Here is a 27,169-nt window from a genome sequence, read left to right on the forward strand (position 1 = left end):
AATTCTGGTCCCCTGTGTTAGTTCATTTGCAATGCTATAAAGAAATACCTGAGGCTGGGTAATTTATAAAGAAAAGAGGTTTATTTGGCTCACAGTTCTACAGGCTGAACAAGCAGCATGGTGCTGGCATCTGCTTCTGATGAGGCCTCAGGAAACTTACAATCCTGGTGGAAGATGAAGGGGGAGCAGGCATATCATGTGTCAAGAGAGGGGGCAAGAGAGGGGGCAAAAGAGGGAGAAAGAGATGCCACACACTTTTAAACAACCAGTTCTCTCATGCCTGTAATCCCAGCACTGTGCGAGGCCAAGGTAGGAGGATCACTTGAACCCAGGAGTTTGAGTCCCCAGCCAGCACCACAAAGTGAGACCCCATCTGTACAAAAAAATAAAATTAGCCAGGCATGGCACATGCCTGTGTTCCCAGATACTTGGGAGGCTAAGATGGGAGGATTGCCTGAGCCTAGGAGGTCAAGGCTGCAGTAAGATGAGATCGTGCCACTGCACTCCAGCCTGGGTAACAGAGTGAGACCTTGCCTCGAAAAAACAAAAACCAAAACAAAAGACTATCAGCTCTCATGTGAACTCATTACCACGGGGAGGGCACCAAGCTGTTCATGAGGCATCTGACCATGACCCAAACACCTTCCCCTAGGCCCCACCCCCAATACTGGGGATTACATTTCAACATGAGATTAGGAGGGAATAAACATCCAAACCATATCATCCCCTCTTCCACTCTTTAAGTCCATGTATAAATTCATCTGGATGGTATTTGCCCAGAAGCACTTCACTACAAAGTAGAAGCAACAGGAAGAAGAATAGTGCTGATAATAGTATAGCTGAGAAGTGAGGTCCTGCATGGGAAAAGCCCTATCCCAGCTCTGTGCTGGCTCTGAAGACCCAAACTCAGGGGACTCTCAGTCTGGCAGGGGAGCCATGAGAGAAACATGTCATGACCAAGCAATCTGATCAGGGCAGCTCTGTAGGTAAACATAGGGTGTTCTTGGGTCTTGGAGGACTGGCATCTACCCTGAGATGGGGAGGTTTCTGGAGGAGGTGATGACTGAATCTTGAAATAAGAATCAGCCAAACAAAGAAGAGAAGGGCAATCCAGGCAAAAGGAACAGTGGGAGCAAAGGCCTGGAAGTAGGCAAGAACATGGCATATGTGTGGACTGACATGTCCCTGGAACCAAAGAGGAAGGCCGTGGATGAGGCTCTGGGGGTAAGAAGCAAGTCACTGAAGATGGTTGGCTTCATCCTGAAAGAATGGAGACACCATGAAGGGCCTTAAGGAGAGATGTGACATGACCAGATGATTGGAGGGTGGATAGGAGACCAGCGATTACTCTGTGCTATTGCCCACTAAAGAAAGAAGGAAACTCCTATTTGCCCTCCTTCTCCAGGGTTTACTATCTCTGGAAATGACACTGCCATCTACCCAGTCGATCAAGTCAGGGACATCCTCCTTAACATCTGCTTCTCTCTTACCTCAGTATCACCAAGACTTAGAGAGTCTGCATTCTCAGTATCTCTCCAACACGCTCATCCTCCAATTTCCCTGCCATCATAACCTCCAATGGCCTCCTGATGTTCCCCTGCCTCCAGCTTCTTCTTCTTCTAGCTATTCTCTACATCACAGCCATGGTCTTCCTAAAGTGCAGACTTAATCTTGGCATTTCTTAGCAGAAAAAAATTTTTTAAAAGCCCTTCAGTGTCTCCTGTGTCAGTCAGGATTCCTACTGCAATCAGAACTCTAGCTATTTAAACAGAAAATAGTTGTATAAAAAGGATATACAGCAGCACAGCAAATCATTGGAATTTTGTTTGTAAATCATCATCCTTTTGTTTGGCAAAGGATGTGCCTTATGTTTCAGTCATCTGTTGTGTAACAAACCATCTCAAAACTTAGTGGCTTAAAACAACACCAATTGTATACCATGACTCAGGGCTGACTGGGCTCTGCTGGGCAGTTCTTCTGGTCCTCATGGTTTTGGCAGGAGCTGTAGCCTCCCGGAGGCTCAACTCAGCTGAGATGGCTCATTCTCATGACTGGTGGTTGGTCCTGGCTGTCAGGTAGGAACTCAGTTGGGGGTGTCAACTGAGCTTCTCAGTTCTCCCTGTGGTCTTTCTATGTGGCATGTGCAGCTGGATTCTAAAAGGGAATATTCAAAGGGTGTGAAAATGAAAGCTGTAGATCTCCTAAGGCCCAACCTTGAGAGTTACACAGAAGCACTTCTGTTGCATTCTTTTGGTCAAAGCAAAGCAAGAGGGCCAGTTCAGATTCAAAATAGACTCCTCTCCTTCGTGAAAGGAGAGGCAAAAATGTGCAGCCATCTTTATATGCACCATCCCTTACTTGTATATCCTCCTAAATCACCTAGTAGGATACATAATAGGTGCTTAATAAAAATTTGTTAGGGATCAATGTATTCAATTATTTATTTATTTATTTAGAGATGGTGGTTGGAGTGCAGTGACGCAATCTCAGCTCATTGTGACCTCCGCCTCCTGGGTTCAAGCAATTTTCCTGTCTCAGCCTCCCTAGTAGCTAGAACTACAGGCACTCGCCATCATGCCCGGCTAATTTTTTTTTGTATTTTTTTTTTTTTGTATTTTTTTTGTAGAGACAGGGTTTTGCCATGTTGGCCAGGTTGGTCTGGAACCCTGACCTCAAGTGATCCACCCGCCTCAGCCTCCCAAAGTGCTGGGATAACAGGCATGAGCCACCACATCCAGCCTGATTTAATCATTTATTTATTCATTTATTTGGGAATCATTGGCCATGAAATACACCAATAGTCTTGGAAAACACTAGAAGGCGGCTCAATGCGCTGAAGAGAGTCCACCAGACCTATGGTCAGACTTTGTCTTTCTTATGACCTTAGGTAAATTGCTTAGTCTTTGGAACTCAGTTTCCTCATCAGTAAAATGGGGTAACTATGCCTACAGATGAGAGTAACAACACCCACCTCACAGGGTATTTCCAGGTTTAATTGCTCATGTGTTCTAGCCCTGCTTGTTCACTTTGAGGTGATATGACCCGGTAGAGAAAAACTTACTCCCCTGAGAAACAAGTTTTATTTTGGTGGTGCAGGGGTGGCGGACCCTCTGGTGTTACTTTAGAGCACTTTCATTTGAAACAGTTACAACACTACAAACAAACAAGACATAGACTTTTTGCTTTTTGAAGATAATTAATTGAAGAAAACGAGTAATAGAGGTTGCCTCTGGGGAACCAGGAATCAGAGATGGAAGGGAAGTGTGTGCTTTACTCTGTACTTGTTGGCACTGTGTGAATATTTCTCTTACAGGTCTCTCTCTCCAAAGAGAGAGAAAGAGAATTTAAATATGAGGAATTCAGATACAGTTGAAACAATTTCTTCTGGGTCACAGTGACTTCAGTGAGCACATAGCTGTTCATTAATATAATTCACAGCCACAAAAAAAGATGTGAATCACATTTTTCCTATAACAAGAAGCCTTGAAAAGAGCACCCGGAGTGGGGCTCTGAGGCTTCTTATCTCTCCACCCCTGTGGCAGTTTCCTCTCGGATCCTTGGGGTGCTTCTGCATTTGTTCATTAAATGCCTGCTCAGACTGGAGACAGCTCAGGCAATGTCCTGTCATTGCTGGACATGACATGTTCGATATACTGTCACAGTCTCCTTGCCGCATGCCCCCTCGGTGGCCCTCACTTCTGTTTGGCTCAATCATTTAATTTGCAGACTCCAGGCAGCCTAATTCGTAATCTTTCTTTAGCAAGATCATGATATGTGATGCATTGGGAGCCAGTCAAGGAGGTGAGGGGAAGTCTGGAAGACGAATAGATGAAAGGAGGGCAGGAAGGGAGGGAGGAAAGAGGAAGGAAGAGGTGCTGATTCTTGCAATTTTCTAGAACCTCTCCAAAGTCTTTTTTCCTCCATGACCCTTTCTCCCCTTGCCCTGGGATTCTCTTGTCCTCACTACCCTTGCAGTCTCCCACTCCTGCGTATTGTACAAGCTGGTGCAGACTGAGAAATGTTGCTCTGAAAGACAGGAAAGGGAATTTTTTTAAACATCTGCTTCATTACCCAGCTCCCCACTGCCCAGCCACCAATACACACAGACACATTGAATGTCTCCACAGGTCCTCTCAGCTCTTTGAAAATGATGAACTATCCAATCATTCACTTCTCTAAGTCTCCACCACCCCATCCCTGTCACTCCAGATGAGAAATTCATATAAAGATGGCTTTGCTCAGAAAACAATGTTGCCTGTGGCCATTAAGAAAAAAAGGTCTGCCCACCCTTAAATGTTTATCATAGCTCCTGATTTTTTTCTTTTCTTAAATCTTTTTTTCTTTTTCTGACTTGGGGCAAGGAGGGTCTGACTGTCACTTGGAGCTAAACCAGTCTCCAAGTGGCCATCAGACCCTCTTTGCCCCAAGTCAGTACCGTCCTCAGTGACAGCTCTGATATGGGTTAAATTGTGTCACCCAAAAAGACGTGTTGAAGCCCTGACCCCCATACCTTGGAGTGTGACCTTCTTTGACAGTAGGGCTGTTGAAGATGTCATTAGTTAAGATGAAGTCATACTGGAGTAGGGTGGGCCGTTAATCCAGTATGACTGGTGCCTTCCCAGAAGAGGAGAAGGGACATACATGAAGTCACATAAGGGAAGAATACCATATGACACCGGAGGAAGGGGCTGGAGTGATGCAGCTGCAGGCCGGGGAACATCAAAGATCACCAGCCAACCACCGGAAGCAAGGAGAGGCAAGGAAGCATCTGCCCAGAGTTTCAGAGGAACAGGGCCCTGCTGACACCATGATTTTCCAACCCTGGCCTCCAGAGCTGTGGGAGAATACGTTTCCATTGTTTTCAGCCACCCAGTTTGTGGTACTTTGTTTATGGCAGCCCTAGCAGGTTGATATAACTTCCTGCTATTGCCTTTGAAGCTACCGCTGGACAATAGTCTTTCAAAAGGAACTAGGGGTTTGATTTCAATGGGATGAATTTGAATAGAGTTTTGGGAGCGAAACACATATGCTGTCACTGAATTCTCAAAAAGCCTGATTTCCTCCAAGTGTCCTATCAAAAATATAAAGACATTTGAAGATAAAACACACCTTCCTTTTCCTTATCCGAGAAAACCCCAAGTTCTCAGGATAACAGACACGGGACGGCAGAACTCAAGAGACAGTGGACTTGTGGCAAATGTGGAATCCCAGGCCCACCGTGTGGCTATCAGCTGCGTGGTCTTGATTGAGTGTGTCAGTCAGGGTCCTGGAGGAAACGCCACTCACTGCAGATGGGTCAGGTGAAGAGACTTTAAGGAACTGACCACATGCTGTGTGCTGTGGCTCCCACCTATCATCCCAGCTACTTGGGAGGCTGAGGTGGGAGGATCACATGAGCCCAGGAGTTCAAGGCTGCGGTGAGCTATGATCGCACCACTGTACTCCAGCCCAGGTGACAGAGCGAAACCCCATCTCTCTACTCTAAAATGAAAAAAAAAGAAAAAGAAAAAGAAAAAGAGGGAAGGGACCACACAGGTGCTGGGAGGATGAGGAAGCAAACCAGGAATGATGAAGCATGAAGAAGAGCAACGAGGAGGAGTTGTTACCCCTCCAGAGCAGAGGGGACAGACAGAGGAAACGGTGGTATTGCCCTCTATCAGGCATCACACTCATGGAGGGACTCAACGACTGGCAGACAGGTGGCACCTAACTAGGTAAGGATGGGGAAGAAAGACTTCGACTTCTCTCTTCTCCTGCTAGTGCCTCAATTGGCTGAACCCAGCAGGAAGCCCAGAGGACAAGGACCCCAGCACAAAGAGACGGCAGAGAGAGCAAATGGAGAAGAACTACTACAGCAAGCCATTCTCCATTCCGAACTAAGTATTTCCCTGGCCAAATGGGAGTAAGAATACTGACTGCTAGGCTTGTGACATGCCTATCACTTGGTCATGAATTATAAGGGACATAGCACAATGCTGGGCAAAGAGGATTGTCCTCGAGAAACACCCAGTGAATAAACAATTAATGGGCTGAGTGGATTTTCTTACGAGGCACACACATCATTCTTTTTTTCTAAAAAAAAAATAAAAAATCTCCAATGATAGACTTGGATAAATTATGCCTCAACTCCATGTCATAAAAGGTACAGAGGGAATTGTACAGCATATTAGAGATAATTAACTCCAAGTTGAATCAGGGCTGCCAGAATTCAGGAAGGACTCTGTGAGTCAATCTCACCCTAAAAAGGCACTGAGGCACATGTACAGAAAGGAAAATAGAAGCCAATTAATTCAAAACATTTGGTACCTTGTAGCCTCAAGAGGTTTAGATGGAAGCACTTAGCGAGTGTGACTGAAATAGCAAGTACGTCCGGCTGCATGTGATAGATTGGTGGGAGCTGATTCAGCCACCATGCAGAGTACTGAGAAGTTGTGTCCATTTCTAGGAACTGTTGACTCAAAGGCAAAATGCAAGATGGAGCTTCATTAGGGCAGGTGGGTTTTGAAGGAGAGTTGAGACAAAGGTTATTTTTATCTCGGGGCTGTTTTCCAATCTCTCCTCACTTTCAAGGAAGGGAACGGATAGAGCACCTACTGTGTGTTGAGTAGGAGCTAAAAGGCCCCTGCACACCACTTCAGCGAATCCTCACAGCAACCAGGAGAGCGAGAAGAGGAAAGAGGCTCAGGGAAGACTTAGGGACTTTGAGCCTTGCCCAAAGTCCCATCAAAGCTGGGGGGCCCAAGAGGAATTCAAACTTATGTTGTTTTCACGCTATACCACGTGACCTTTTTTTCCTTTTCTTTTTCTTTTCCTTTTCTTGTTTTTTTTTTAGAAAGGGTTTCACTCCGTCACCCAAACTAGAGGGTAGTGCATAATCATAGCTCACTGCAGCCTTGACCTCCTGGGCTCAAACAATCCTCCTGCCTCAGCCTCATTAGTAGGTGGGACTATAGGCACATGCCACCAAGCCAGGGTGACTTTTAATTGTTTTCGTACAGAGCAGGTCTCCTTATTTTGCCCAGGCTGATCTCAAACTCCTGGGCACAAGTGATCCTCCCACCTCTGTCTCCCAAAGTGCTGAGATCACCGGTGTGAGCCACCGCACCCGGCCCATGTGACTTTTTCCATCCCATCATGTGAGTCAAACCTCTTGGCTCCACTCTCAAGATATGGTCCTAAGAAACTACAGAAACAATTTCACCATACTGGAAGAAACACAAATATCAAACAACAATGGAAGAACAGAAAGAGGGATCCTGCAGGGAAATCCCAGTTCTGCCTCTGCCTCATAGGTTGCTACCATCAGATTTCGATGGTTCTACCACACACACTTTTTGTTTTCTTTTTCACATTTTAACATCTCAAAAATCAGAGTATATTTTACAATTGATGGCATGTCAGAGTTTAATTGACAGTTGTTATTCTTTCTTGATGGCACATTACACAATGGTGAGCCTTATCATGTACTGTTGGCACATTTATGAAATATATTATTATCAGCTTCATTTTTCACAGATGAGGAATGCAGCCTATTCACAAGCAAATCAGTGGTCCCCTGCCCACTTCCCTGACCTCACCTCCACCTAGGATGCCTGATTCTTTCCTTCTTTCTTTCTTTCTTTCTTTCTTTCTTTCTTTCTTTCTTTCTTTCTTTCTTTCTTTCTTTTTCTTTCCTTCCTTCCTTCCTTCCTTCCTTCTTTCTTTCTTTCTTCTTTCTTCCTTTCCTTTTTCTTTTTCTTTTTAGTCTCGCTGTTGCCCAGGCTCTGGGTTCACTGCAGCCTCCATCTCCTGGGTTCAAGAGATTCTCCCGCCTCAGCCTCCTGAGTAGCTGGGATTATACTCACCCGCCATCATGCCCAGCTATTTTTTGTATTTTTGTAGAGACGGGGTTTCGCCATGTTGGCCAGGCTGGTCCTGAACTCCTGACCTCAGGTGATCTGCCTGCCTAGGCCTCCCAAAGTGCTGGGATTACAGGTGTGAGCTACTGCGACTGGCCGACACCTGATTCTTTGTACATTTGCCCTCTCTTCCTCCCTCTAACCACCATTTTGTTCCAATTTGTACTGGGCCCTGTGGGCTGCCTTGTAAACACTCTTTCCTTTTTCCCTCCTGGCCAACAGGACTCTGATTTGATAGAAGTGTCCATTGATCCAGATAGGTTATCTTACCCCATATCAATTATATACCCAATGTAATCATGGAAAATACCATTTCTCTCACTTGTGTAGTTCGGGCTGGGCTTGTGAGTCACTTGTGGTCTAAGGAAAAGTGTACCGGGGACTCCTGGGGAAAGCTTCTTCTCTTTTCGAAGATACAGAAGTTTTCTTTGTTTCGCTAGACAGTTATGTCTGGATGTGCCTGGCACTACAGGCACCATGAAGGGACCCAGCCTTGGGATGGGCAGAGACACAGAAGGAAACCAGGCCCTGATGATGCGGTGCAGCAGTGCTGTGTTCCCCATTTTCCACCTTTTACTTGAGAACTCCCAGCTCAGTGAGATAAAAATGTGCTTATCGTAGAAGCCACCTTGAGTTGGGGTTTTCTGTGACTTGCAGCTGAAGGCCTCCTCATTTACGGGCAGCCTCAGGGCTTTCCTCTCACTGTTTTTCTGCTTGACCCTCTCCCCCTGGCTGGCTCCGCCTCATTCTTCAGGCCCAACTCAGAGGTCACTCCTGTCACCTCCCTGTTGGATGTGCTCCCGCCAGTCACTCCATCTCGTTCTGTTCTGTTTCCCGCAGAGCCCTTGGGATTCATTAAACTCGTCTGGTTTAAGGACAGCACTTGATTCCCCCACACCAGAACATAAGCCCCAAGACAGCAGGGACATGCCTGTCTTATTCACTCCAGGACTCCAGGACTTAGCTCAGTGCCTGCCATATAGTAGACACTCAATAAATCATCTCTGAGTGATCAAGATGTAGAGAGCTGGCATTTTAAACCCAAGCATTTTACATCTTGCTAGATGCCACCTTTCAGAACTCTTTACCTCCCTGTTTTAGGATTCAGGCTCCTTGTTTCCCTAGCTAGGCCCTGCTCCTTAGCTCACAGATGCCATTTCCCCCTAAGCATCAGCATTCTCTCTTTGCAGGTGAACTCTTAAAAAGGAGACAATCCTCCTGCCTCAGCCTCATGAGTAGCTGGGACTACAGGCACATACCACCAAACCAGGGTGACTTTTAATTGTTTTTGTACAGAGCAGGTCTCCTTATTTTGCCCAGGCCGATCTCAAACTCCTGGGCACAAGTGATCCTCCCACCTCTGTCTCCCAAAGTGGGAGCTGCCTGCCCTGCATTCCATTGCTCAGCTCAGGATTGAATTGATGGCTGTGTTCTCCAGGCCAAAATCCTGGGCACAGAATTGGGATGGCCTTATCATCCCTCTGCTCCACCTTCTTGCTTTCTCTGCCAGTAGCCCCTACCTAATCTGCTGTGGGATTGGGGGTGGGAGGCAGTAGTTATGATGGTGATGGCACCATGGATCCCAAGAATTCCTCAGAAATTAGAAATTTAGGCTCAGACAGGGAAAGTGATCTGGTCATAGGCAGTAGTTGGAAGACACGGGAAGAGAACCCAGCTTTCCTCTCTCTCCCAGTTCCAGGATCTTTCCAGTAACCTGTTACTTCTTTTTAGATAGAGACACAGTAAACTGAAAGTTGTCGTTACTTCCAAGGTGACCTAGAGCATCTCCCTATGTTGCCCAGGCTCATCTCGAACTCCTGGGCTCAGTCCATCCTCCCGCCTCTGCTTCCCAAAGTGTTGGGATTACAGGCATGAGCCACCACGTCCAGCCCATGTGACTTCTCCAATCCCTTCATGTGAGTCAAACCTGTCAGCTGTTTCAATTCTGTGAGCCTCAATTTACCAATCTGCAGATTGAGGCACTCAGCCATTTTCCTCAGAGGGTGTGTGTGTGTGTGTGTGTGTGTGTGTTTCTTAGAAGATCATGCAAGGGCTGATATAAAGGCCATAAAAACACTAAAGCAGCCTTTCCTCTAAGTCCAGGTTCAAGGGCCCATCTAAGTCCAGCATTTTAAAATTTGACCCCTTACAAACACACAGCTTCATCCTTAACAAGATGCTTAGCCTGAGCATCTATCGTCTGCCGGCTTCCTCCTCTAGCCCATCTATCCCCATCCCCTGGACATCTGGTGCCTGTGGCTGATCCATTAGCTGCCTTGCCTGCCCCCGGAGCAGAGCGATCCAGGCCACCATGAAATATTTAAGCAGCCCTGACAGCAGATAACTTACTCTGACTGGATTCTGCTTTGGCTGTGGTTTGGGTTACAGATGAGAAGGCTGACCAGTTAAGGCAGAGAAGTTAAAGGCCTGGTGCAGGGCTGCCCTTAAAATGGGGAAGGGACACTGGAAAATACATTGCAGCTAAGGATACACTATTTTTTTTTTTTTTGAGACGGAGTTTCGCTCTGTCACCAGGCTGGAGGGCAATGGCGCGATCTCGGCTCACTGCAACCTCTGCCTCCCTGGTTCAAGCAATTCTCCTGCCTCAGCCTCCTGAGTAGCTAGGACTACAGGTGTGCACCACCACACCCAGCTAATTTTTTAATTTTTAGTAGAGATGGGGTTTCACCATGTTGGCCAGGACTAAGGATGTCACTTTTTAAATAAATGCAAACTTCGCAAGCTCAGACTTGCTACAGGATTGTAAATCAGTAGCCAAGACCTGAGAATCCATTTCTGACAGTAGAGAATTTCAGCCTTTAGAGGCATCAAGACCTGAGTTCAAGTCAGCCTGGCTGCTTTCTAGCTGTCGTCCTCTTGTGAGTAACTAAATTGTGCTGAGACTCAGTTTCTCTATCTGTAAGTTGAGGAAAACCAGCCCTTCTCCAGATTGCCATGAGACTTAAATGCAATAAGGTGTTTGGAGGTAGCTGACAGGTGTTTACTTTATGTGAGTTCCCTCCTTCCGCTTAATCAGGAGTTTCTTATCTGGGTCAGCCTTAGGAATGGGAGATAACTAGGTGTCATCTGGATGGATATAGGATGACAGTTTAAGGGTCACCTACGCTGGAACCAAATTCACTTCATCTGGGCTGTTAGAACACATTCCAGACTCCTAGAATTTCTTTACTACTGACTTCATTCCAAAAAAGGATCTGAGGCTACAGAGTGCACGTATATATATTACTGTTAATAAAATAGGAGTAGGAATAATAGCAGCTAATGTTTATAGGGCTTGCTGTACAGCAGGTACTATGTTAAGTGTCCTACCTCACATTATTTTTTCTTAAATACAGCACCCTGACAAGCAGGCAGAAGCGTATCTGCTAAGCATTGATGGCCCTTTCTGGCTCTAATGCCAGAGCAACCCTGACTTCTAGGTCACGGTTGTAAAATAAATTGTTGCAATGGGATCCAAAAAAGGGGGGAAGTTTATACTAGAGAGCTTTACAGTCACAATAACAGAAATAATTTTTCCTGTAGGAGTCCCAACAGTAAAGGTGTTTTTATAGCTGGGAGTTCATAACCATAAAACCTAAAGTCACCACCTCCTACAGTGTAGAATCACGTGGCATCTTCCTTATCACCACCAGCTCTGACATTGGTGCAAAGCATCTTACGCATTTTCTAATCTTTTTTATCATCTTTTCCAGCCAATGTTATGATAAAGTCTTGCAATCAAAGCAAATGTTACCACTGCAAAGCCATTTGACCTATTGTCCTTGTGGCTCTCTCAGCAGGGGGGCCCTGTAAGGCCAATTGTATACCATAAATAATCCATCAGGTTATCCAGTTGGCATAATGGGCACTCCCACTGCAGAAGAAAAGCTTGTGGTTGAGTGTCCAAGGTCTCTCTGAGCTCCTTGGCAGCCCCTTCCCAAAGGGAAATACAGTGAAATTTAGAGGGAGCCCTTCCCCGAAAGGAGGAAGCAAACACTCTGGGTGCTGTTGCTTTGGCTTGGTTCCTTTGGAGTAAGGTGCTGTCTAACCAGGCTCTTGGCTGGATGTTTGCTTTTCAGCCTCTTTGGCTGTGACTTCTGTGGGGTGAATATAGGATCTGTCTGCCCCACTCAGTGCAAGAAGCTGGTGGGATTTGGCAGACCCTCAAATGTGCCAGATTCCATCTACATGCGTGGATTCCACACTCTTCACCTCATGGAATCTTGACAGCTCTTCTGCGAGGGAGGCAGTACGATCCTCATTTGACAGATGAGGAATAAAGGAGGCTCAGAGAGATAAGTTTAGCTGCCCAAGCTCACACAGCAGGGAAGTGGCAGAGTCTGACTAGACCCAAGATCTCCTGACTCCAGCTGCAATCTTCAGAGAGTTACGATGATGACATACTTCATTACACACAGGGAACAGGTAACAGAACTGGGGAACCAAGCCCAGCACTCACCCTACTCCACCACACAACCTCCCTGCTTGCATTTGCCCAATGAATAAATATTTGCTGCCCACCTGCCAGACACCAGGGTCTACTGGATGTCCTGAGGATGTAGCTATGAGCAAGTCAGGCAGGATCTGTGTGTCCCCAAGGGGCTCACCTTCTAGTGCAAGAGACAGATGATAAATAAGAAAGCTGGTAGGTTGACAAGGTTATTGTTGTTGGGATTATCTCATGGTGGAAATATTCAAGGGCTGGGGCAGGGGAAATGGGTGGGGTATGTGGTCACTGCTTTAGAGAGGAGGATCAGGAAAAGCTTCTACGAGGAGGTGACATTATCTGAGAACTTCAAGATGTGTAGGAGCCAGTCATGGCAGGGAGAACAAGAAGGGTAAGGGCCCAGAGGTGAGATGTAGCTTACCCGGGACAGGGAATAACACAGGGCAATATGGCCAGAAGGTCACAAATGAAGACCAGAAGGGCTCAGGATGAAGTTGGACAGAGGTTGGCAACAGATCTTGAGGATCACATAAAGGGGTTGAATATATTTCCCTAAGGGCAACACAGAGGCATTGAAGGGTTTAGGCATGGAGGTGACATGACCGGATTTGCATTTTAGAAAGATTTCTCTCTCTCTCTCTCTCTCTCTCTGTGTGTGTGTGTGTGTGTGTGTGTGTGTGTGTGTGTGTGTGTGTGTTAGAAAGAGGGGAGTGGGGAAAGGTTGCAGGGTGGGGACCTGGGAAGCCAGTGGAGTGCTGTAGAAGCCCAGACACAGCTGAATGAGGGCAGTGGCAATGAGAAAGGAAGAATGGGGCAAATTTGGGACATGTTTAAAAGCAAAATAATGCAGAGTTGTCGACAGCTTAAAAGTGAGCAGCGAGGGAGGGGAGGTGTTCAGAATGACTTCCAGGCTACTGGCTTGAGCAAACTGGGTGAAGAATAAGGCTAGTCTAAGGACTGTTGGAGCAGGACAGTGCAGGAGGGCCTGGGTGAAGATTAAGAACGCTGCCCCAGGCTTGATTCTTGAGTCCCACCCTCCAACAGAAGCCGTGCCACCAGCAACAAGATCCCTTCCCCCACAGAGCAGGCAGGACCAGCACCAAGATAACAATTCCCTCTGCCCAGAGCCTTCCGGGAACGCCAGCCAGCCAGGCCCTGCTGCAGCCAGGGCACTGCATGCTCTAGATTGGGTTCCTGGAAAAACTGTTCAATTATTGATAAGGAACTCTCCTGACATCACTGAAAGACAACAACCCTCTCTCCTCGCTGCGCTGCATATCTGGGTTCCCCGGCTTGGCAGCTGGAATATGATGGGGGGGGGCCAATGCAACCCTTGAAACGCAGCCATAAGAAAGCACTCAGCATACAAAAATAATAACAATGCTGTAATAGCTTACATTTTCTGAACACTTGCTATGTGCCAGGCAGGGTTCCAAGAAAGCTTGGAACCCTGGAACCTTGGAACTCTTCTTAAGAACTCTAAGATGGAGTTCCTATAATTATTCCCACGTTACAGGTGGAAAAACTGAGGCAAAGGGAGGTTAGGTAAATTGCCTCCTTAGGTCACCCAGCTTGGAAATGGTGAAGCAGTCAGGCTCCAGAGTCTGTGGTGTCCCCCACTTCTCTGGAACTGCTTCCAGGTGATAACACAGGTGGGGAGGGGAAGCAGAGAGGCCTATTTTACCTTTCTGCATTTGAAATAAATAAGTTAGATATTAGAATGATGTGGGCAACATTGAACTAAGCCCCTATTCAGCGCAAATATTCACCACTTTACTAACCCTCTATGCAGTGAGAAATCTGCTCATACCATGTTACAGATGAGAAAACTAAGGTTAAGAGAGATGAGAGGTTTCACCAAGTACTGGGCAGCTTGGAAATAACTAACCCGAAATTTGAATCTTGGTCATTTAACACCAAGGGCAGTGAGTTCTCTGACTTCACTGCACATATAAGTATATGCATATACCGTGTATATAAATTATGCACATTCCCTGAAAAGGATATTGATGTTTCCACACAGAGCACACATGCTACACGGTCCAACCTCAAGTTGTGATGGCCATCTGAGTATTTCCATCCTCACAGAAAGCCCAGTGAAAGATCCATTCTGTAGCTAACACTCCAGCTGCTGCCACCTTGCTTGTTTTCTGATCTTGGGTAGGTGCTCTTCTTTTTGTGACCTTAGAAGAGAGGAAGTTACACCCTAAACCCATTTCTCTAATCCTCCACCAATTTACTGCTTTGAAATATTCAATTACTTCCTTTTATTTTCTTGTCTTTGAAATTTGTTCAATAGTTTGCCTTCTTCTCTTTCTTGCTGCCTTCCTTTTTCAGTCAACCAGCTTTTGCTGAGCACCTACTTAGCAGTACGATGTTGCAGGAAGACCATCACAGCGGAGCAAAATAGGCCTGTGATCAGATACCAGCTCTGGGGCCTTAGGCAAGTTCTTTCACTCCTCCCAGCCTCAGCATCCTCATCTGTAAAATGGGCAAATCCCACAATCTACTCCTCATGGGGTGCCACAAATAGAAAACATAGCCACAGTTGTGCAAGTATCTGACATGGAGCTTGGCGCATAATTGGTTCTCAGTAAATGTTTGATGAACGTTGAGACTTCAGGTGGGAAGGAAGAGGAGAAGAATCAGACACAGGCCCTGCCCTTGAATAGGTTCCTGCCTACAAAGGGAGATAGGCAGAAATAAGTGAGGCAGCCTGTGATAAGGCCATACAAAGGGGCAGATAAAGAGTCCTGAGGACTAACAGGAAGGAGAAATGCTTGTCATGAAAGTACCTTAGGTTCTGCAGAACAGCCTAGAAACACATTCCTGTGTCTCTCCCTCTCTCTGAGGGGTCAGGAGGATGTTTTTCTAGGCCAAATCTGAATCTGCCCTGAATCCTCAGCAAAATAGGGCAGAAGGTGATGGGAAAGAATGGAGATGACACTATCTGTGACTGAGGCCAATGGCTTAGAAGCAGTAGAAAGCACCCCTTGGCTAGTCCCATCTGTGGGCAAGAGCCAGATATTCGGGTCTGCCCTGCGTCCTGGCTTTGCCACCTCCAAGCTATGTGACTTTTGGAAAAATGTCCCCCAGTGTCCTGAAGCCTCAGGCCCATCACCTATAAAATACAACTAAGGCCAGGTGCAGTGGCTCACGCCTGTAATCCCAGCCTTTTGGGGGGCCGAAGCGGATGGATCACCTGAGGTCAGAGTTCGAGACCAGCATGGCCAACATGGTGAAACCCCGTCTCTACTAAAATACAAAACTCAGCTGGGTGTGGTGGTAGGTGCCTGTAACCCCAGCTACTCAGGAGGCTGAGGCACAAGAATTGCTTGAACCCAGGAAGCAGAGGTTGCAGTGAGCTGAGATTGCACCACTGTACTCCAGTCTGGGTGACAGAGTGAGACTGTCTCAAAAAAAAAAAAAGAAAAAATACAACTAACAATAGCTTCTATCTTCAGAGCTGTTATGAGGATGGATAGCACTGTATACAAGCTCAGGGCATATGGAATCTATATAATAAGGATCAACTTTTACTTCTTGTTCTCTTTTTGCTAAGTGGGGTATGTTTGGGGCTCTTCTATGGCAGGTGCATTTTATTGGCCAATTAGAATTTTGGCAGCTCCATTTTAGAACAACGAAAGGGTAGGCCCTTGACAATTTTATGTTTTTACTGTTCAACAGAGGAAACTGTATGAAATATGTGTGTTGAATTAATAGGAACAAGCAGGATCCAGACCCCTGCATCCAATTTAGACGTGAGTTCAGCACAGCGTCCATCTGACCCCATCTCATATTGAACAATGGGTTTAACGTAGACTTGAAGGGGAGAATATCCATGAGTGCTTGGCAGCAACCATCAAAGTGGGACGATCCCTGTGAGCAGGCCAGCACCATCAATCGATAGGTTCAGAGATTCACAAAGCATACACACACATGCAGAGGCTCTGCTGGGCTCATTCATGCAGCCAGTTCATGCATATGGATAAAGTAACTGTTCAGTGGCCAATCAAGGGACAGCTCCTGAGCAGGAAAGGAAAGAGCATTATACCAGGGAAGCAGAACTCTATTTCAAATTCACGTCTGCCACTTTCATCTCTCTGAGCCTCAGTTTCCTCATTTGTAAAAATGAGTAAAATATAACCAGGGTTGTCAGGAATACTAAATGAGCAAGTTGATATGAAAATGGCGTGATACAGTGCTTGGAATGTAGTGGGGGCTTAATAAATGCTGGCTAAATTGGAATCTGCTAAGGACTACAGAGACATAAAGATTTAACAAATATTTATTGGTATTCTACAATATGTCAGCCTTGTGTCAGGTTCTGGGCACGTGGAGATGAGTAAAACATACCGTTGTGGGGAGTCTACATTTTAGATCTGTGCTTTCATTTTATTTGTGTAGTGGAACAGGCACACACAAACATCAGGGAAGACACCACAGAAGAAATGAAGCAGGGTTTGAAGGACATGAAGGAATTTGCAATCAGAGTCACTCCTGATCTTGGAAAGTTCCCTTTGGCTATCTGTTGCATTTAAGAGTATAGCCATAGAGAAAACCTAGGTTGAATACTAAATTCAGTTTGAATAGGTAAAGGGCCCGCATCCCTAGTATAGAGGGTTAGAGGACATGTCAGCCTTCCAGCTCAGCCAGCCCAAACCTAGTCTTAGCCCTGCCACTCCTCTCCGCAATCCCAGAAACAGGCCATTATCACTGGGATCCCAAACTTGACTTTTCCTTTAAATCTCCAGTCCTGGGGGACAACAGCCTCTCTAGGGTTCCAGTTGAGAACCGGGGTTTCAGAAATCTTCCCTTTGCCTCTCTAGACCCACAGTCTAGCCTGTTGCACCCTGCTCTGTGATTCTGGGAGCTGATTTCAGTGACCAGAATCAACGATGCCTGTTTGCTCTCTGGTTCCTGGTTGGGCTCAAACAGCAAGGGTGGGGCAGGAGACGGAAAGTGAGGTTGGAGTATTTATTCCCCTGCCTCCACTTGCTGGGCCACTATGGGTTGGCTGAGTCCCTCCACCAAAGGCCACAGGTCCTGCACACCAGGCTCTCTGTCTCAGGGTCCAGGTCAGCACTCTGTCTCCTGTCCCCTCAGGCCTAGGAGAGGTGACAGCACTCAGCTTTTACCAGCCCCAGGAAACTGCACCGTATCTTGTGGGTTCCCCATACCTTTGCAAATAGCTCCTTTATTAAACGTTCCTCAAATTGCCTAATTTGAGCATGCCATCTGTTTCCTCCCAGCCCCTGACTGACACCTCCAGGTTCTCAGCCTGGAGACTGCTTTGCACTGTGCATATATTTTTCTGGACCAGTGGAAAATAAGGCTGGAAATTTGGCCGTGACAAGGTTGTCCTTCCAAATCTTTGCACATCCTGTTTGCTGTTCAATTTGGGCCTGCTATAAGAGTCACTTTTCCTCCCAGTCCTTAGGAAAAGTGATTTTTTCTGGAATAATCTGAAATCAGGAAGCTCAGAGATATGTGTGGACAGAATTCACATTAACTAAAGGGACCCATTCATCTACCACACACCATGATCTCAGGATTAATTTGAATTACACAATGCCGGTCTTCTAGGAGAACGTCTGGCACAGAGTATGTGCTCTTAACTTCATTAGATCGTATCATTGGCTTGACTTTACTCCCTAATGATTCCCATGGATATTGTCCCAAACATCCACTCTGCTCTGTAGCCTTGTCATTTATACACCTGCAATGTATAGAAATGTAATTCACATTTTTGGAACTCCTACTAGGTGCCAGGCACTTCAGGCAGTAAGGTAGAGGGTGGCAATTGGTACAGTGAATAGGCGTGCTTGCCCTACCCACTTCTTGTATTCACTTACTAGCTTGTAGCCTGAACCAGTTACTTAGCACCCTCGTTAATGTCTTCGTTTCCCTATGGGTAAAATACACATAATAATATTACCTACATCTTAGAGCTGCTGGGAGGATTAAGTGAATAAGATGTGTAAAGTGCTTATATACATATATTATGATTATACCCATTATTTCATTTAATTCTCATAACCCTAGAGGTATGTGTGATCGTCACAAATTTGTAGGTCTGTCTTACTACAAAGCCTGGTTTCAGCATGCTCCCATTATGGCCAGAAGCAGCTGACATTACCAAAGCCCATCACAGTGCCCATGAAACAGGAAGCAGGCGAGGACCCTGTCTATCCGGCCCCTCCACAATCCCAGCTAGTGGGAGATTATGTTGGGGGACAGAATTCAAGGAGAGCTGTAACAAATATATTAACAATGGCTGCTGTGTGTTGGGTGGGTACTCTGTGCCAGGAACCATGATAAGCACTTTATGTATATTATCCCGATTTCAACTCACAATGATGCATAGAGGAAACCATTATTAACTTCACTTTACGTGAGAAACTGGGACACCTAGGTTTAAGTAACATGCCTAGGGTCATATATATAGAAAGCGGCCCTAGCAGGATTGAATCTTGGTCTCTCCACTCAGAATTTCATGCTCTTAACCACCAAGAAAAGACAGAGTAGCATGCTGCTCAATTGACAAAACAGGAATCCCACAGAAACCTGTCTAGGGATTCTGCACCGTGAACCCCATTCTAACATAAACCGGGTTTGCATCCTTGCTGCAGCAGTGAGGAGTGTAGCTCGGTGCTGAGGCTGGCAAATGCAGCATCTGATGCAATCTATTGCATTACTGAATGTGCAGTGCTCATGTTTTAAAAAAAGAAGAAAAAAGGAACGAAAAAAAAAAAAAAAACGCTGTAGAAATGGTTGGAAGGCGGGGAGGCCCAGAACCCGGCCAATTGAAAAGCAGCAGCTGGCTTTACCAACGTCGATCGCAGTGCCCATCAAACAGGAAGCAGGCGAGGACCCTGGCTGTCCAGGTCCTCGCCAATCCCAGCCAGCCAGACAAGGAAGGCTGAGGGCACTCTGACAAGGCCCTTTCAGCCAGCTCCCGCAGCCAGGCCCAGCTGTACAAAGCAGTGTCACTGCCTCAGAGGAGACCATCTGGGGGACAATAGTTCCGGGATAGTCTGTCCTCTCTCTGTGTGCTCTGTCACCCCCAGGCTCCGCCTCAGCTGCTGCCCGCACCAGGCCAGGGGGAGACTTCCTCATTTCCTCCTTTAAAAGGCTCACCAGGAAGGAAAGAAGAGCAAAAAGCAACGGGTAAAATAAGGTTTAGCTTCATCCAACACAAAAGGGGGTGAGATAAAGGACAATTGTGTGTCAAACCCAGTATGAAACATACTGGGGCAAGGCTAATGAGTGGGGGCCCACCCGATAGAGAACGTCAATAGGATCTAGCAGCTGGTCGCCACCACTGTTCAGGGGCTGAAGGCTTGCTAGAACCAACTGGACTGTGCGTGAAGTCTTCTGGCTCGGACCGACGGTTTCAGGGACAAGCGGCCCAGGACTCCGATCCCAGCTCAGTCGCAGGTACCGGCATACAGCCACCTCCGCGGTACCCTGTGGCCCCACCCCTGGGCGCAGATGATTGAGCCAGGAGAAGAGGTCAGCTGACCAAGAAAGACCAATCAGAACCCCACTCTTCCAGTGGGACCACCCGCCTCTCAACACCTCGAGGGCAGGATTTTTTGTTTTGGTGTTTGTTCCTCCCCGCCCTTTTTATCTATTTTGTGCACTGCTATATCTTAAATGCCTAAAATAAAACCCATAACCTAGCAGTTGCTCAGTATGTATTTAACTGAATCATGCTCTACACTTCAAGTCAGGATTCAGCCAACTGGTCTCCCTCGAACTGGAACTGAAGTTCCGTTAACTGGGAAACTGGGGCAGTCCTGCTCTGCAAAATGGACTTCAGGGTGTGCAATGGGAAAAGAAGGAGAATGAGCAAGAAGAATGGAGGCAGAGAGAGTGGTGACAGGCTTCCCGAATACATCCCAGTATCCTTATGATAATGTTCTTCTTTTTCCTTAAGCTAGCTGGAGTGGGTCTTCATATTTAAAACCAAGTCATTCTAGCCCAAACAGCATGTCTCCCTGAAATCCTTTCCCAAAAGGATTGGTGAAAAGTCCCATGAACTCCTGAAATATTTTTAGCTTAGTGCACTTGGAGGCATGAGGCACAACTTTAGTCCTTCCCCAAATACCTTGTCTGATCTGCCAACTGAGACACCGCAGAGGGAAAGTGATAGGGTAGCCAGTTCTGGGGCCTCACTGCCTGACCCTAATCCTGGCTCCTGCCCACCCTCCCTGAAACCCAACTCAGGTTATCTAACCCTTCTGAATTTCTTCCTTTGCAAAATGAAATTATAATAGCATCCATCTCCATGGCTTATTTTGAAAACATAAAGTGCTTTGTACAGTGTTTAGCACATGGTTAGTGCTAGATAAGTAATAATGTATCCAATACATTGAATAAGCAGGACTCATTAAAGCAACTTTATTTTTGTCTCCCATTTCTCTTTAGAACTCTTCATTGTGTTCAGTCCATTCTTTGCCCCAGAATGACAATATGGACAGATCCTTGAGTTTTCTAATCATTGTTAAGTAATAAAACATCCTGTGGTTGCTTTAAATCAGGGACGTTGCTTCAATTCATTATTTACATTTTCTTCCCTCTTTCCCCTAAGGCCTGCTGCCAACAGAAACCTGTGGGTCTGGCTTTTCTGCTCCTCCACTAGCTTGCTAACCTATTTTCTGGTGCTTCCAAGAATCACGTGGGGATAGAGAAGGGAGGTAAATGGGATGAGGAAGTTCTTAATTGGACGGTACTGTCAAAGACTGGCTTTGTCCTCTCTGAGTCTGATAGATGTTTAAGTTGACAGTTTCCCTCCTGAATGCTCTATAGGTTATTTGGGGACAGCCCTGCTGCCCCACCAATGATTATAACTGCCTCGATGCAGGTGAGCTTTTTGTTTGCCCAGTAACTCGCCATTCCCCTTCTTGGCCTCTCCAGGTACTTTCTTCTGGACAGAATCCCTTTCACAATTACCCCAGGCTGACATTCCTACTAGGAATGTAATACCCCCTTCCCCTGCCCTCCGCCTCATCTATCATTGCCCAACCATTGTAGGCCATGTCCCTACTTCCTCTCCTCTGCTACCACCAACTACAGCTTCCTTAAGCATGAGTCAGACCCCAGCCCACCACAATCCCCCAGTTGCAAGGCACACAAAACAAGCTCTCTGGGAGTCACTAGGAACTAGGGCTAAGGGTGAAGGCACAGACTCCTTTTCCAAAGAAGTCTTCACAAAATCTTTCCTAAATTTCCAAAACCCAACCCTTTTCTGTCTTCCAAAGGGGTGGCAAGCTTTGATAAATGTGCAACTGGTTTTTGCATTTTACTTTTGTAAATCCTGCACTCTTGGGCTGGCCTCAGCCCACCTGTGGCTTGTAGCAGCTGTCATACCTTAGTTCTTCAGGTAAAACTTCAATTTTAACCTCCCATTGCATTAATAATAAATCAACATGTGCATGTGACCTTTCAGAGCCCAAAATGTGATCATATGCATTATCTTACCTATTCTGCACTGCAGCTCTATTGAGGTGGCAATTCTGCTCTCTCCATTTTTCAGATGAGGAAACTGAGGCATAGAGAGGTCAAGAAGCTTGTACAAGATCACACATCTGGGAAATGAAAGTCAGATTTGCACCCATGTCTACCTGACTCCTTTTCACTGCCAGAGATATCCTCCCAAGGGGAAAGACATATAAAGGCACTGTGCCCTTGATCTGTAAGCCTGGCACTTGAGACTTCCATGGCCCCCAGGCATTCCTGATTCAGGGGATGTCCCAGAAGCCACCCTGGAAAGGCAGTGGCCTCCTCAATACAGAGCTAAAATACAAACGTGAGACTTCCTTGAAGCGGATCGAGGCAGCCAGCCCTGTGACTGGCAGCTGAGTTCAGAGAACCAGCCAAAGCAAAGCCGTGTTTCCTTTGCACATAAAGCATCCATTCTCAGCCATGCACACTGGCACAGACACTCACAGACCAGAGCCTCAAAGGGCTGGACAAAGAAACAGACACAGGCAAGAGCAAAAGTTTTTTTTTTCTTTTCTAAATGCAAAGCCCAGATAATACTCAACATGTATATACAATTTTCATATGAGCTGAATTTTTTATAGAAAAGGCAGAGACTTCTTGTGCCAAAGTTTTGGGGGCAGATGGCTGGGGGGTTGTTTATAAAGACAGATTTATAGCCTGTGGCCCCTTCTTCATGGGCTGAAAATACCCCGGCTCTGTTTCCCCCATGTTTCTCATTTTCCACCCATCTTCTCCTTTTCCCCTTTTCGTTTTTGATACCTTTCAGTGGCCAGCCCTGGCCAGCTACCCTTCAGTAGCTACAGAGATGAGCTATTCAAACCTGCCTCCAGAGCCCTACGGTCAGGTAGGGGAGACAGACAAGAAAAGCCAATAATGAAAATACAGAATAGGGCCGGGTGTGGCGGCTCACGCCTGTAATCCCAGCACTCTAGGAGGCCGAGGCGAGTGGCTCACCTGAGTTATCAGGAGTTCGAGACCAGCCTGACCAACATAGTGAAATCCTGTCTCTACTAAAAATATAAAAATTAGCCAGGCATGGTGGCGGACACCTGTAATCCCAGCTACTTGGGAGGCTGAGGTGGAAGAATCACTTGAACCCGGAAGGCAGAAGTTGCAGTGAGTGGAAATCACATTATTGCACTCCAGCCTGGGTGACAGAGCAAGACTCTGTCTCAAAAAAAAAAAAAAAAAAAAAGACAAGACAAGACACTAATAGAGCAAAGGAAATATACATAGAGTGGGGAGGGGGCAGGTGGGATCAGAGGGGATTTTCACGATATGTTACCACTGGTACTGACTGACCAGATAGAATGATTGCCTGACCCATTGGAATGGACTCCAGCCTTTACATGGGATTTGGTGACTATCAGCTCATGGTAGAATAAGAGAAAGCTTCATGGAGGAGGTGAAGACTGAGCTGAGGTGCAAAGGGCATGTTTGTGAGGCAGGCATATTTGAGATGTGGCAGTTTCGGGCCAAGGGAACAGTAAAGGCAGAGAGGCAGGAGAGAAAGTCCATTAGGGGAACTATCAGGACCTCTCCATCGCTGATCCCTCGGAGGCCCAGAGTGGTCAGTAGGTATCTGTTGAATTAATGAAAGAATAATGAGTCAATGAATGAAGTGGAAAATGTGTGGTAGGGGGGCATAGAGGGTGAGGCTGAAGAGCAGCAGGGAGGCAATAAGATAGCTACCATTTATTGCAGTCTGAGATGTCCCAGAACTTTACGCAGATTATATTATTCCATCCTTCCCATCAGGGCTAGCTAAATTGTCTATATTGTATGAGTGAGGAACCTAGAGCAGTCCCAGGCACAGAGAGCGTGTTAGACAGGTATTAGTATTACCCCAGAATTACAGATATGCATGTTGAAACTCAGAGAAATAAGGTAACAGTTTGTACAGCCAGGCCTTTCTGACCCCAAATCTCATTATCTTATCCCAAATCCTAGAGGAGAGTACGGCCATTTAACTTACATGAATTTCGCTATACACATTTGCGGGGGTGGTGGGAAAGGAAATTTTAAGAACATGGGCCATTCTTCTCATCATGATTTATGCCATGGAGTAAACGTGGGGCAGAGCTTGAATCTAAAAAGGTTGCCTTCACTCCTCTCAGTTCCTTTGGGCCTCTCATGGCCAATATGTCTAGGTGTCCACATGATTTCCATACAACAAAGTTCCTAAATGCAAGCCCCCTACTTTACTTGGGCTCAATCAAAGAAACAGTGATGTATCTGGTCCAACCATGGACATTAAACAATCACTCTTCCTGTATCATGCACATTGATAGACAAGTTAGGAAATTTTTGAAGGTGATTTTTACAATATCAATGCAGTCCATGTTGTCTTTGGAATGTACTGGCCCCAGGAAGGTGCAATTATGCCCAGGGCAGCCTCCAGGTTAGGAATGGCCAGCCTAGTCTGTGGGTTAAAGACCCTTGCCTTGGCAGCCATCTTTGTGCCCCTTTGTGCTTGGAGTGCCAAGTGTCTTCTGATTTTCAGCGGCCAAAGCAACCAGATGTTATCTGAAAGCCAGTAGTGGTTTTCTCAGCTATGGGAACAAAAAGACCACACTCTGGTGTTGTGGATGCCATCCCTTGGCTTTCCACCACCCTGGTCTTTCTGTGGTTAATTTTTGGCTCCCAGAAATGAAGGCTCCATAACGGAGCTGGAAAGCTCTCTCCAGGGCACGAAGGAGCTGCTGAGCTGAGACCTCTCTCTTGACATCTGAACATCAGAATCTAATCAAGGATGAGGACCATTACTTGGACCCGTTTTTCTAAGGTGACTCAGCCTGACAAGGCCCTAAATAACATCCAAATATTATCCCACACTGGGAGAAAGAAAGAAAAATAAAATCAGGCTACTTCATCATTTGTCTCTCATGAATGCATCTTATGAATATTTTCCTTTAAAAGACTAATCTGCTGAGAACTTGGAAGAACGTATTTGTGTGCATTCATTAAGTCTCCAACTTAGAGGCACATTCTGGGACTAATTATTTTTTAACTAACTAATCAGCATGTTTCATTCATAAATTGGGATTTATCAGTATAGCACATGAAAGGAGAGAACATATTATTTTAATTTGGTTAATATGCAAAAACGTGCTGTGTTTGTAATGACCTGCTTTCACTGAATAGACACAGCCTGGAAATAGTAGCAGCTTCCTCTAATGAGGGTTCTGGCTCCTGGCCCCAGCTGCTCGGCACTAGAAACTCAGTTTGCTCCCTGACCCATCAGCGTTTGTGCTTCTCCGGTGAGGAGGCAGGAGTGATTTCCTCACAAGGAGAAAAACCAAAGGCCTTGTGTTTGCTCTGCTGATAGAACCAGTTACACCCGCTTTGTTAGTGGGAAGAAAAAGCATGGGGGTAGGGGCGGAGAGTGGTGGTTGGAAAGGGTTATCACACACACACAGACACACACACACACACACACAGACACACACACACACACACGCTCCCAGAGGCCCAACTCCATTAATAAGAGATTCCACCATAATCTAGTGATTCTTGTATCTTACTCTATTGCGCCCATCATCCATATGCAGCTTGTCTACCATGCAAATAAGTCCTCTGTTCTGAAGTCCCTTGATAAAGGGATTTATTTACCAGCCTAAACTGGTTATCCCATTTGCCCCTGCAAATGTGTGGTTCCTCCTTGCCTCTGAGCTGTCACACACGCTGGTTTAGAGCCACTGAGCCAGGGCCTCAGGTTCACGCAGCCTGTCAGGAGCCTGGGTTATCTCCCAGACCCCTGCAAACGTTCGGCCCAGCTTTGAACCTGAATCATCTTGCCCCTCTGGCCGACAGCACTGCTCTGGACTCACCTAGAAGGGCAACGTGGGGCAGGAGTCGCCGCTGGCCTTTCTGTGACACGCTGGAGTAGGGTCCAGCTGTATTTTTTCTGTCCAGCCCTGGTGCCAGCCTGCTGAGGTCTCCACCCAGACACATCCTGATGTGGCACATTCTAGAGCCAGGCGCTGCTTTTGTGTTTTAAAGGAGGCCGTTTCCTCTTCTGTTTTTTTTTTTTTCACTGTGGAAGCTCTTTTTACATTCTGAAAGAAATACACATGCTCATTATAGAAGATTTAGAAAAAGCAGAAAACTATCCATTAAAATTAAATCTATAATCCCACTAGCATGAGACTACCCGCATGCACACTGACATTTGGGGTGTTTGCTTCTGGCCCCTTGTGCCTGCGGCAGAACAGGTCTTCTCCAAGAGGGAGAGTGACCTGGGCTTCCTCTATTTGTGAAGCTCTGAGTGTGAAGCAATACTAAAACAGAATGAAAACCATTGTGCCGTATTTTAAATGTGTATATTCTTGATATATTGTGCACAGATATACTCTTGCCATTTATCACGTGACTCTTACAACAGTGTATCTGTGACTGTGTGTGACAGTGTTTGGAGTATTCCCGTGATTATTGTATAACTGCATTTACAGGTCACGTCCAAAGTCTCAATTAGTGAACATAAGACCTGGTCAAATGGCTCTCCTGGATCCCTTCCCATAACCCCATGGGCATTTGTAATTACATCATATTGGAGATCATACTGCATTCATATTTTTATATTTTGACTTAATACTATTTTGTTAACCTTTTTACAAGTTAATAAAAATTCTTCCACAGCAAGCTTTTAGTGGGTAACCAGCATTCTACTATGTAATCTTACTACCTAAGCTTTCACCCATTATTGAACATTTCAAATGGCTCAATTTTTTCACCATTATAAATAATACTGCATTGAACATCTTTCTGTGAAAATCTTTGCAACTATCTGGGGTTATTTCCTTTGGATGGAGTCCTAAAAGGAAAACTAATGGGCCACAGGGTAGGAACATCTGAGAGTATCTTGTTTCATGTTGCTCGATTTGTTTCCAAATAGGTGGCACTGATTTATCCTGAAAGTTAGAACATTTTCACTATCTTATTTAGTCTTTAATTGCACAAGTAATTCACAGGAATACACTCTCCTTGTACAAAATTTAAGAAAGTAAGGCCTAAGTCTCTTTTAACCACACCTCCAATCCCTGAGGTAGCCACAGTTTTCAGCTTAACAAATGTCCTCTAACAATGCATTTATTTAGTTATCTGTGTTCTTACATAAAATTGCATTACCTATAAAGTATTAAAAACTTGCATACTTCTATAACCGTAGAAAACGTAGTATTTTTGTGCGTGAATTTTTTACATAAATGGTGTCATAATGTATAGGTATTATGTGACTTGTTTATTACCTTCAGCTGTCTGTCTTGGAGCTCTTCCTTTGTGCATATAAATCTACCTCATGCTGTCTAACTTTCCA

General features: G+C 45.8%; 1 long non-coding RNA gene across 2 annotated transcripts in view; it reads right to left on the reverse strand.

The window, feature by feature from the left end:
- The window catches only part of LOC117980431 (uncharacterized), a 37,101-nt gene extending 10,899 nt beyond the window's left edge, over positions 1 to 26,202 (reverse strand). Inside the window, exons 1-2 of one of the 2 annotated variants that reach the window (XR_004671747.3) lie at positions 26,025 to 26,202; positions 25,686 to 25,913 (exon numbers count right to left, since the gene is read on the reverse strand). This is a non-coding gene — a long non-coding RNA (uncharacterized LOC117980431). The other variant, XR_004671746.2, reaches the window with a different exon arrangement.
- Positions 26,203 to 27,169: the final 967 nt, after the last annotated feature.

The sequence above is a fragment of the Pan paniscus genome, chromosome 4, assembly GCF_029289425.2.
Source record: "Pan paniscus chromosome 4, NHGRI_mPanPan1-v2.0_pri, whole genome shotgun sequence".
Taxonomy (NCBI): Eukaryota; Metazoa; Chordata; class Mammalia; order Primates; family Hominidae; genus Pan; species Pan paniscus.